The sequence below is a fragment of the Mustela lutreola genome, chromosome 4 (assembly GCF_030435805.1).
Source record: "Mustela lutreola isolate mMusLut2 chromosome 4, mMusLut2.pri, whole genome shotgun sequence".
Classification (NCBI taxonomy): Eukaryota; Metazoa; Chordata; class Mammalia; order Carnivora; family Mustelidae; genus Mustela; species Mustela lutreola.
Window position 1 is genome coordinate 118,915,530 of NC_081293.1, and position 13,116 is coordinate 118,928,645.

At 38.1% G+C, this 13,116-nt stretch overlaps 1 pseudogene; it reads left to right on the plus strand.

The window, feature by feature from the left end:
- The first annotated feature begins 4,670 nt into the window (after positions 1–4,670).
- Positions 4,671–5,254, plus strand: LOC131830171 (transgelin-2-like; annotated as a pseudogene).
- The last annotated feature ends 7,862 nt before the right edge of the window (positions 5,255–13,116 follow it).

Here is a 13,116-nt window from a genome sequence, read left to right on the forward strand (position 1 = left end):
GCCACATGCAGAAAAATGAAATTGGACCATTTCCTTACACCACACACAAAAATAGACTCAAAATGGATGAAGGACCTCAATGTACGAAAGGAATCCATCAAAATCCTTGAGGAGAACACGGGCAGCAACCTCTTCGACCTCTGCCGCAGCAACATCTTCCTAGGAACAACGCAAAAGGCAAGGGAAGCAAGGGAAAAAATGAACTACTGGGATTTCATCAAGATCAAAAGCTTTTGCACAGCAAAGGAAACAGTTAACAAAATCAAAAGACAACTGACAGAATGGGAGAAGATATTTGCAAACGACATATCAGATAAAGGACTAGTGTCCAGAATCTATAAAGAACTTAGCAAACTCAACACCCAAAGAACAAATAATCCAATCAAGAAATGGGCAGAAGACATGAACAGACATTTCTGCAAAGAAGACATCCAGATGGCGAACAGACACATGAAAAAGTGCTCCATATCACTCGGCATCAGGGAAATACAAATCAAAACCACAATGAGATATCACCTCACACCAGTCAGAATGGCTAAAATCAACAAGTCAGGAAATGACAGATGCTGGCGAGGATGCGGAGAAAGGGGAACCCTCCTACACTGTTGGTGGGAATGCAAGCTGGTGCAGCCACTCTGGAAAACAGCATGGAGGTTCCTCAAAATGTTGAAAATAGAACTGCCCTATGACCCAGCAATTGCACTATTGGGTATTTACCCTAAAGATACAAATGTAGTGATCCGAAGGGACACATGCACCCGAATGTTTATAGCAGCAATGTCCACAATAGCCAAACTATGGAAAGAACCTAGATGTCCATCAACAGATGAATGGATCAAGAAGATGTGGTATATATACACAATGGAGTACTATGCAGCCATCAAAAGAAATGAAATCTTGCCATTTGCAACAACATGGATGGAACTAGAGCGTATCATGCTTAGCGAAATAAGTCAAGCAGAGAAAGACAACTATCATATGATCTCCCTGATATGAGGAAGTGGTGATGCAACATGGAGGCTTAAGTGGGTAGAAGAAGAATAAATGAAACAAGATGGGATTGGGAGGGAGACAAACCATAAGTGACTCTTAATCTCACAAAACAAACTGAGGGTTGCCGGGGGGAGGGGGTTTGGGAGAAGGGGGTGGGATTATGGACATTGGGGAGGGTATGTGATTTAGTGAGTGCTGTGAAGTGTGTAAACCTGGTGATTCACAGACCTGTACCCCTGGGGATAAAAATATATGTTTATAAAAAATAAAAAATTAAAAAAAAAAAAAAAACAAAATCAGAATAATAATAGTATGTGCCTCAGTGTTCCTATCATTTTCTTAACTATAGGCATAGAAGGGGAATTGTCTTTTGATCTATGGATCCTTAACATTATCTACATTCCTTTTTTTAAAAAATATTTTATTTATTTATTTGACAGAGAGAGAGAGATCATAAGTAGGCAGAGCAGTAGGCAGAGAGAGAGGGGGAAGCTGTCTCCCTACTAAGCAGAGGACCCAATGCGGGGGTCAATCCCAGGACCCTAAGATCATGACCTGAGCCGAAGGCAGAGGCTTAACCCACTGAGCCACCCAGGCACCCCCATTATCTACATTCCTAAGTAAATGCCTAGTAGAGTCATATATTGATACACTTTGGAAGAATTTACATGCAATGTGAATTGTGGTTCTGTGGAAATTTGGAAATTCAAGGAAATCTATCCCTAAAATTATAGTCTTTTGGGGAGGAATCCCCCCCCCCAATTTTATCCATAGTTTCTTAGCTATCTGGCTCTTTTCTTCTTTTTTAAATTGATTTTGTCTATTTAATTTTTTTCTGGAAATTGTATATTTCATCACTATATTAGTTTGCAAAGGCTGTCATAACAAAGTAGTACAAACTGGGTGGCTTAAACAACCAAATTTGTCTCACAGTTCTGGTAGGTTAGAAATTTGAATCAGCAGGGCTGGTTCTTTCTGAGGGCCATGAGGGAAGCCTCTGTCCCAGGTCTCTCTCCTTGACTTGAAGATGTCTGTCTTCTTCCTGAGTCTCTTCATATCATCTTGCCTCAATGCTTATCTCCTCTTCTTGTGTTGTTTTATTTGTAAGGGCACTAGTCATACTGAATTGGGGGCCCATCCTACCCAGCCTTGGCCTCATTTTAACTAATTTCATCTGCAATAACCTATATCCAAATAAGTTCACATTATGACATGCTGGGGAGTTCCGAACATATGATTTTTATGGGGATATAATATAACCCATAGGAATTAGTAATATCAAATATTTTCTTATTGTGTTTTAAGTAGTATTTTAGTATTAAAAAGTCTTCCTTATTTTTATCTGATTTCTAATTTATTTAATACATTTGTAATCATTTTCTCATAGAGTATTTCAAAAGTATGCATAAATAGGGAGAATAGTATAAGGAACTGCCATGTAACTATCACCCACTATCAACCATTACCAACTCATGACCAATGTTTTTTTAAAGATTCTTTTTATTTGAGTGTAGTTGAAACAAAATGTTACTTTTGTGTCTGGTGTACAGCATAGTGATTCCACAACTTTGTACATTATGCTATCCTTACCACAAGTATAGCTGTCATCTGTCACCTTATAATCCTGTTACAATTATCATTGGCTATATTCCTTCAGCTGTACCTTTGGTTCCTGTAACTTAGCAACTCATGGCCAATCATCTTATATTTACACTTCTGCCCTCTCCAGTCATATGCATTTTTAAAGTAAATCCCAGGTATTATATTATCTGATAAGAGTTTTACATTTCTAAAAACATAAGAACTGTAAAAACATAGCCACAATAGTAATATACTTAAAAATAAACAATAATTTCTAAATATCATCAACCATGTAGTCAAATAAAATTTCATCAAATGCTGGGAAAAAATGCCCGGCCCCTGCCACTTTCCTCCATCCTTCCTTCCCTTCCTTCCTTTCTATAGTTCAGAAGTCAGCAAACTTTTTTAACGTAAAGGACCAGAAAATAAACATTTCCGGGTTTATTGGCCACCTACAATTTTCATTGTATATATTATTTTATTTACTGTTATAAACATTTAAAAATGAAAAGCCTTTTTAAGCTTGTAGACTGTAAAAACAGGTCACAGGCTGGATTTGACCTACAACCTACAGTTTGCAGACTTCTATATAGTTTGCTGTTTGAACTGGCATTAAGATCAATGTTGTATTGGTTTGAGATTACATATGCATGAGATTTATTAGAGTAAATGCCAGTGAGAGAAAATAGGAAAGAAACCATGACTGTCTCAGAGTACCACCAGATTGCAATGCAGTTCTGACTGTTGAGGGAAAGAGAAGTGGGGAAGATTGGGTAGAAGAGTCCTCTGGGACCTCAATTATTCTAATATTGTTTCACTTTATGATATCCCTGATCTCTTGAATCCACCCCTTCATGAACCAGTAGTTATTTATCTTTTCTTACCATCCTTATATTCCATCCTATTGTCTTCTATATAACTCACATTTCTTCCTCGTTTATCCTAGCAGTTAGAGTCTCTATTTTTTATTGCATCTCAGAAATAACATTTTTTTATTTCAACCTGATTTAGGTTTTAGTTCTTTTATTTACCCAGTAAGGGATTCTTTAGTGTCTCCTATGGTTTTTTCAAGCCCAAAGAGAATCTTTACAATTGTTGTTTTGAATTCTAGTTCTGACATTTTACTTACATCCATATTCATTAGATTCCTGGCTGTGAGTTCTGCTTCTTGTTCTCTTTTTGGGGTGAGTTCTTCCATCTTGTCATTATGTCCAGAAAAGAATAAAAAACAAAGGGAGGGAAAATACAAATAGAGCAGCAATGATACCAGAAAAATGTATACTACACAAATCAGAAGAGAACAGAAACCAAAAAGAAAAAAGAAAAAAAACTGAGAATAAAATCAAGCAAGAAATAGAACATAACAGAACAATAAACTGGATCCTGAGTATTTTGGTCTGTTTGTTAGGAGAAACTAGATCCCAAAATAGGCAAGAAAGAAAACCTCAAAAATGTTTAAGTGTAAAATGAAGTTTAAAATGAAACTTGAAAGTGTAAAAGTGTAAAAATGAAATTTAAAAAAAGACATAAAAATAATTGATAAGATAATAAAATAATTGAAAAGGAAAATAAAATATAAAACTGAAGGACTAAAAAATAATAACTATACTGGAAAAATACACACTACACAAAACAGAAGAGAACAGAAACCAATAATATAAGAAAAGGGAAAAAAATGGGAATAAAATCCGACAAGAAGTTGAACAGAACAGAACAATAATCTAGACCAGAGTATATTTTGGTCTGTTTGTTAGAAGAAACCAGATATTAAAAATAGGCAAGAAAGAAAACTATATATACATAGATATATATATGTGTGTGTATGCCTATTTTGGGATCTTGCCTATACTTGACTATATTTGGGACACACACACACAAATGTACTTGAATACAATGAAATGAAGCCAAAAATGAAATATATATATATATATATATATTTATAAACTGTAAGTGTAAAAATGAAAATTTAAAAAGACAAAAATAATTGAAAAGACAAGAAAATAATTGGACTCCATTGGCAGCCCCCGCCAGGATTGTGCTGCACTTACCACCAAAACCACTTACTTACAGCCACCACTTCACCACTACCCTTTGGAATGGCCAGTAGGGGACCTGCTTACAGCCTGAGCTGGGAGGTAGAACAGAAGATTGAGAAACAGTAGGAGGCAGACCTGGAGCAGATCCTGATCCAGTGAATCACCATCCAGTGCCACAAGGATGTGGGCTGGCTCTAGCCTGGGTGGGAGAACTTCAGAACAGGCTTAAGGATGGCATGGTTCTGTGTGAGCTCATCAACAGGCTGTACCCCAAGGAACAGGCCCCAGGGAAAAATATCCAGGCCTCCACTAGAGCCTTCAAGGTGCTGGAGCAGATTATCTCAGTTCCTGCAGGCAGCCAAGCACTGTGGCATCAACACCATTGACATCTTTCAGACTGCAAACATCTGGGAAGAAAAGAACATAGCCTATATGCAGTGGATGCTGATGAACCTGGGTGGACTGGTGGTAGCCCAGGATAACGGGCTTTTCTCTGGGGATCCCAACTGCTTTCCTAAGAAGTCCAAGGAGAACCTTGGAACTTCTCAGACAACCAGCTGCAAGAGGGCAAGATTGTCATTGGGTTGCAGATGGGCAGCAACTGCTGGGCATCCCAGGCCAGGATGCCCTGCCAGATCCTCTGATCCTATTCCAGCCCTGTTCCTGCCCTTCTATGAATGGTAGATATATATGTTTTAGCAGTGACATTCCCTGAGAGCTCCTGGGACTTTCAGACTCCCTTCTGCCAGAGTGGGGGCATGGCCTGGACTGCCTCCTCTGGGGGTGCCCAATGGCAGTTTCTCTTCCTGTGCTTATTAATACATTCCCTTCTTTAACCCCCCCCCCCAAAAAAAAGACAAGAAAATAATTGAAAAGTGTAAAATTATAAAACTGAAGGACAAAAGAATAACTATACCAGAAAAATATACATTGCACAATCAGAAGAGAACAGAAACCAAGCAGAAAAGGGAAAAAAGGGAATAAAATGGAAATAAAATCAGACAAGAAGTTGATCAGAACAGAACAATAAACTAGACCCTGGTGTATTTTGGTGTGCTTGTTAGAAAAAAAACTAGATCCTGAAATTGGTCAGAAAGGGAAAATAAAATATATTTGAATACAATGAACGGAAGCCAAAAATGAAAAATATATAAACGGCAAGTGAAAAAATGAAAATTAAAAAATAATTGATAAAGTAAAATAGCTGCAAAGGATAATAAAATATTAAAAAGGATTAAAGAAAAATAAGAAAAAACCCCGAATGCTGTATACTTCTTTTCCCCCAAAGCTGGAGTTTTACAGTTTTGTATGATTGGTAAACTTGGTATTTGCCAGAAGTTCCCGCTGGTCTTCTAGGGGAGGGGCCTGTTTCACTGATTCTCAGGGGTCTTGCCTGGGAGGAATTGCACCGCTCTTGCCACGGGTCTTAAAATGGCCGCGCTCCGATCTCTTTCCCAGGAGCTTATTTTGAACCCCCCACTCTTCAGTGAGCCCTCACAGAAAAGCAGTCAATCACTCTTGTCTCTCTAGTTTCGGACTGAACTCTGTGTTCATCCAGTCTGTGCCTGAGCATTTTTACCTCAAGCACGAGAGCCGCTCATGAGTCTCCAAACTGTAAACAGACTCTTGTGGAGTGTACCGGGGCTGCTCCTCTCAGGGTAGGGAAGGGGGCTTCACTGCAGTTCTGCTTTTTGCTGGGCCCCTGCTCAGAGAACTTTCCCCTTACCATGCAGGGGTTCCTGGTTTATGGCAACACCAAGGAGAAAGCTGTTGCAACCAGCTTTCCTGCTCCAATGCCTGGAACTCTGCCATACTCAGAACGAGGGTACCCCTTGTTCTTTTTGTGACCCCAGGGATCCTGAGACCATGCTGTCCCACCTGAGATTCTGCCTGCTGGAAACCTCCTGAGCACCATTCAGGTAAACTTATAGAAGTTCCAACTTTGCACTCTGCTGTTTGTAACATTTTCAGTAGCCGGCTTGTGGAGGCTCTCTGCTCCTGTGTTTTATCTCCCGATGTATCACCTCAGATTCACATCTCTACATCTCGTATCTTGCAAAAAGTCTTTGCTTTTCTATTTGTAAAGTTCTTTTCTCAGATCTCTGGTTTATTTTCCAGGTTTTCAGAATGATTTAATAATTATTTAGCTGATTCCAGGGATCGGACAAAACTGGGATCCCCCTATTCCTCCATCATCTTGGAAGGTCTCAAATTCTCCTATCTTTTGCCAGTGGGAGCTTGTTCAAGTTGGTTAGTAGGTTATTTTTGGAAACAATTTTTAAATCAAACTTATTCGGGGGCGCCTGGGTGGCTCAGTGGGTTAAGCCACTGCCTTCGGCTCAGGTCATGATCCCAGGGTCCTGGGATCAAGTCCCACGTTGGGCTCTCTGCTCAGCAGGGAGCCTGCTTCCTCCTCTCTCTCTCTGCCTGCCTCTCTGCCTACTTGTGATCTCTCTCTGTCAAATAAATAAATAAATTCTAAAAAAAAAAATAAAAAAAAATAAAAATAAATCAAACTTATTCGATATTATTTATATGTAAGATTAAGCTCACATTTTACTTATTCAGTTTGATGAACTTGGACAGTTGTAAAAATCCATGTGACAACTACCCCAGGCAAGATGTAGTACATGCCTTTTTTATTTTACACTCATATACTACCCCAGGCAAGATGTAGTACATTCCTTTCTGTATTTTACACTCATATACATGTTTTCTTTTACTTATTTATTTATTCTTAAACTTAAAATGTCATATTAGTTTCAGGTGTACAATATAATAATTCAACAATTCTATACATTACTTAGTGCCCATCACAATAAATGTACTCATTTTATCTATTTCACCCATCCCCAGCCTACCTCTGGTAACCACCAGTTTTTCACTGTATTTGAGTCTGGCTTTTTGGGGGAGAGGGGCCCTCTTCTTTTCATTTGTTCATTTGTTTTGTTTCTTAAGTTCCATATATGAGTGAAATCATATGGTACTTGTCTTTCTCTGACTGACTTACTTCACTTAACACTCTCTAGATACATCCTACACTTTCTAGATACATCCATGTTGTTACAAATGGCAAAATTTCATTACTTTTTATAGCTGGGTAATATTCCTGTGTGTGTGTGTGTGTGTATTTCTGCTTTATTCATTCATCTTTGGATGGACTATGGATTGCTTACATATTTTGGCTGTTGTAAATAATGCTGCAATAAACATAGGGGTGTACATATTAGTCAAATTAATGTTTTTGTATTCATTGGGTAAATACTAGTAGAACATCTGGATCATACAGTAAATTTATTTTTAATTTTTTGAGGAACCTCTAATTTTTTCCTCAGTAACTGTACAAATTTGCATTCCCACCAGCAGTTTATAAGGGTTCCTTTTTCTCCATATCTTTGCAACACATGTTGTTCCTTGTGTTTCTGATGTTAGCCATTCTGCCAGGTGTGAGGTGGTATCTCATTGTGGTTTTGGTGTGCATTTCTCTGATGATGAGTGATGTTGAGCATCTTTTCATGTGCCTGTTGACCATCTGTCTTTTTTGGAGAAATGTCTGTTCATGTCTTCTGCCCATTTTAATTGGATCATTTGTATATTACTTATATATTTTGGATAGTAATCCCTTACTGGATATATCATTTGCAAATATCTTCTCCCATTCAGTAGCTTGTCTTTTTATTCAGTTGATATTTTCCTTTGCTGGGCAGAAGCTTTTAGTTTTGATGTAGTCCCAATAGTTTATTTTTGCTTTTATTTCCTTTGCCTGAGGAAACTATCTAGAAAAATGGTGCTATAGCCCATGTCAGAGAAATTACTGTCTGTGCTCTCTTCTGGGGTTTTTATAGTTTCAGATCTCACATTTTGGATTATTTCTGTGTTTGGTATATGAAAGTGGTCCAGTTTCATTCTTTTGCGTATAATTGTCCAGTTTTCCCAACACCATTTGTTGAAGACACCATTTTTTTTCCATTCGTATTCCTGCCTCCTTTGTCATAGGTTAACTGACTATTTAATATGGGTATATTTCTGGGCTCTCTCTTGTGCTCCATTGATTTACGTGTCTACTTTTGTGCCAGTTCCACAGTGTTTTGATTATAGCAGCTTTGCAGTATATCCTGAAATCTGGGATTGTGATACCTCGTTTTGTTGTTCTTTTTCGAGATTGCTCTTGTTGTTTTGGTCTTCTTTGTTTACACAGAAATTTGGGATTATTTGTAGTAGTTTTATAAAAAATGCTATTGGTATTTTGATAGGGCTTGCATTAAATCAAGATATAACACATTTCTATCATCCTAGAAAACTTCCTTCTGCTCCTTTGGAATTAGTCGGCTCCTCCCTCAACCTCAAACAAGTACTAACCTGATTTTTAACATTATAGATTCATTTTTTTTTTACTAAAAATTCATATAAATGGAATTTTACTATACATACTTCCTTATGTCTATCTTCTTTCACTTGTTATAAAGTTTTAAGGTTCATCCATATTATATGTAGGTAAATCTTTTTTTTTTTTTAATTGCTAAGCAATATTGCCTTGGATGAATATATCCAGATTGCCTTCATAGTCAATTGGTATTCCATAATCAGACACTCACTACCAGATCCTAGTAGTACACCAGACGGTGTTTTTCAAAAAATCTATAATTCTCTATTTCATATAGCACTGTTGCTCTAGGAACCACATAATCTGAAGTATGAGTCTCCCATTAGGTCTAGTCATAAACTTCACATCATGTCTTTTTCACCAATGATTCTTTGAGTTCCACAGAGTCTGTAAGGAGGCATCACAGCATAAAGATTTATTTAAACTAAATTTATTTGGGGATAATTCATAGTAAGAAATAATACAGAGATTCTGTGCACATTTTACAGTTTCTCTCAATGATATTTCTTTTTTTTTTTTTTAAGATTATGTTTATTTTTGAGAGACAGAGAGAGAGAGCTGGGGAAGGAGCAGAGAGAGAGTGACAAGCTCGATATAGGGCTTAATCTTGGGACCCTGAAATCATGACCTAACCCAAAACCAAGAGTTGGATACTCAGCTAACTGAGCCAACCAGGTGCCCCTCAATGGTAACTTCTTGCAAAATTATAGTAAATATACAGGGTATTATCATTCAAGATAAAAACGTTTTTATCATCACAAAGGTCTCTCATGTTGCTATCCTACAGTCACATCCACTTCCCTCCCACCCCCCATCTGGTCCTTAAGTCTGGGCAACCACTAATCTATTCTCCATTTCTAAGATTTTGTCATTTCAATAGAGATGTGTAAGTGGAAATATATAGTATGAAACCATTTGGTATTGGCTTGTTTTCACTTTCTTTAATTCCCTGGAGATTTATTTGGATTGTTATATGTATCACTGGTTTGTTCTTTTTTTTTAATTGCTGAATAGTAGTCCATGGTGTGGATATACCACAGTTTGTTTAAGTGTGTTGAAGGATATCTGGATTGTTTCCAAATTTTGCACATTATGAATAAAGCTGCTATGAGCATTCATATAGATTTTTTTTGTGAGCATAAGCTTTCATTTCTCTGTGGCAAATGCTCAAGCACAATTGAAGAGTCATATGGCAGTTGTGTTTAGATTTTTGAGAAACTGCCAAAATATTCCCAGAGTGGTTGTATCATTTTATATTCCAGTTTCTCCACATCCTTGTCAGTATATGATGTTGTCACTATTTTTAATTTAGCTACTCTGATAGGTGTACAGTGATTTTTCATTTTGTTTTAAATTTTCATTTCCATAATGACTAAGGATGTTGAACATCTTCTATGTGCTTATTTGCCATCTGTTTCCTTTCTGTGAAATATCTGATCATTCATTTCTTGGCATGAAGACTATTGTTGTAATAGTTTTTGTAATGTTTAAGTATTCCCTTTCCCCAGTGTATAGTCACCCAATTAAATGGCTGCAGTTTCCATTAGGAAAAGACTGGAATATTTATGACCATTTATACTTGTCATGGTGTTCCAGGGTTCTCTCTGCTCTGGACTTCCAAAAACTAACAAGAGGCCATGACTCTTTGCTAGGGCAACTATTCTCAGAATTCTGGTTATCTTTAAAATCTTTTAATTTTCCAGATTGTGTAATATCCTTACTTCCTGTTCATCTCACTTGTCTTTAGGAAAGCTGTGTATTAAACACTTCTATAAGTCTCTGCTTATCAAACGTCCTTAGTTTTTTCTCTGACCTCACCACCCATAATTATTGCATCCATCCAGCTTCTGTCCCTGCTTGGACTCTATTGTTTTGAGAGCCTAGCATAACTATTGCTATTATTTGACCCTGTTCTCTAATGTCATCCTCTATTTATTAGCCCTAACGTACAGAGGAGAACTGTGCTAAACTTTAAAATATTGCTGATGACCTTCTCATTAACATATTTCTTATAATTTGGGTAAGTATTGTGGGTTTTCTGGCCCTATGTGTTATATTCACTCTAGCAAACCCACTTATATTGGCTTTTAAATAACCTTTTCCCACTATCTGATATAGTAATTCAGGCATTTCTACCTCACTTGGTATAAACCATTACATTTTGCATGCTTCTGGGAGCTACTTTAATAAGATGTTTATGTCTCTTTAAGCCTTTGACAGAGAATTATATTCCATATCTTGGGAGAGGATATATTGATAGTTTCCTCCTATCCAACTTTATGTTCTGGCACTCTTGATTATACTCCCTTAGGATCTAGTCCCACTGTTTCCTCCTGGCACATAATGGCTACGTCTGATAGCTCTTTTGGGGTACAGTTCTTTTCCACCCCATGCCCAGAATTTTTCAGTCAGGACAGATTTCCAGGGATGTTTTGTGGGGAAGAGTCCTCTGCATTTTTTTTTTTTTTAAGCAAGAGAGACTATTACCCTGTTTTAGAGAGACGTGAACCATTTCTATAGGCTCAGCAAGTCTAGAAGACTTTGAGAATTTTCAGGGCAACCACTAGATATAACCATTCCATATGTCAGGGTCTTATTTTTCTCTTCACTATGTTTCTGACCTAGGCATAGCACTTCTGCCTTAGTTGGGAGTTTTAAACAGTTTTAGTTTGGTGAATCTGAGGCTTGTGTTCTGAGCTGGGTCCTCAGTTTTCTCTGCCCTCTGGCTTCAAGAGACAATAGTCTCCAGTCTGTTGGTCTTTCACCCTTAGCTTTTACTTGCTGATTAATCACCTTGGCTGTATATCATCTTATTCAGAATGATCAAGTTTATCAAAAACCACTAAGCTGGGGACACCTGGGTGGCTCAGTTGGTTGAGCAGCTGCCTTCGGCTTAGGTCATGATCCTGGCGTCCAGGGATCGAGTCCCACATCAGGCTCCTTTCTTGGTGGGGAGCCTGCTTCTCCCTCTGCCTCTGCCTGCCACTTTGTCTGCCTGTGCTCGCTCGCTCTCTCTCTGACAAGTAAATAAATAAAATCTTAAAAAAAAAAATACAACCACTCAATTGTACTGTTCTTATAGTTGTGGTGTCCCCCATATTTCTTAAATAGTTTATATGCTACACCAGCCAGTGCACTCTCATCCTTCATTATGGCACCCCAGTACCACACTAGTAACAGTTTTAACATTTGCATTGCCATGTTGTGCCAGTGGTACTATATTCCAGTCATAGTTTGCCATGTGATGGGGAGTGATCCAGCTTCACATTCCCATCCAAATTTGGCTGTCTTGAACGACTCCTGGTTCTAAGCTCACAGGGAAGCAGAATCTGTGATAGAGATTAGTATGCAGGTGGTTTATTATAAGTTTGGAGAGGAAAGGAAAGAAGTAGAACTTTGCAAAGGAAGAAGATTAACTGGATCCAGTTTCAACTGAAGCCTTAGCTGAACTTCAGGTTATGTAAAGATGGATTGACCATTCAGAAATGCTCTGAATTGGAGCAAGGAAGACAGATCTATGTTCAGCTTCACTTGGAAAAGAAATATCTCCTTTTCTTTAGTTGTCTGATAGGACTGATAGCTGAGAGCTATCTGCCAGACCCTCTCTTAGCAGTTTGTTTAAGAATATATGCAGGGACACCTGGGTGGCTCAGTGGGTTCAGCTTCTGCCTTGGGCTTAGGTCTTGATCCCAGGGTCCTGGGATCAAGCCCCACATCGGGCTCTCTGCTCAGCAGGGACTCTGCTTCCTCCTCTCTCTCTGCCTGCTTTTCTGCCTACTTGTGATCTCTGTCTGTCAAATAAATAAATAAAATCTTAAAAAAATAAAAAGAATATATACAGAATATCATCCCATACTAGTATATATAGATATTTCTCATTCCATTTTAAAGTTGCATAGTACCCCAATATGTGCATACATCAGAGTTTATTCAATGCATCTTTTTTTTTTAAGATTTTATTTATTTATTAGACAGAGACACAGCGCGCGAGAGAGAACACAAGCAGGGGCAGTGGGAGAGGGAGAAGCAGGCTTCCTGGAGCAGGGAGCCCAATGTAGGGCTCGATCCCAGGACCCCAGGATCATGACCTGAGTCAAAGGCAGACCGTTAATGACTGAGCGA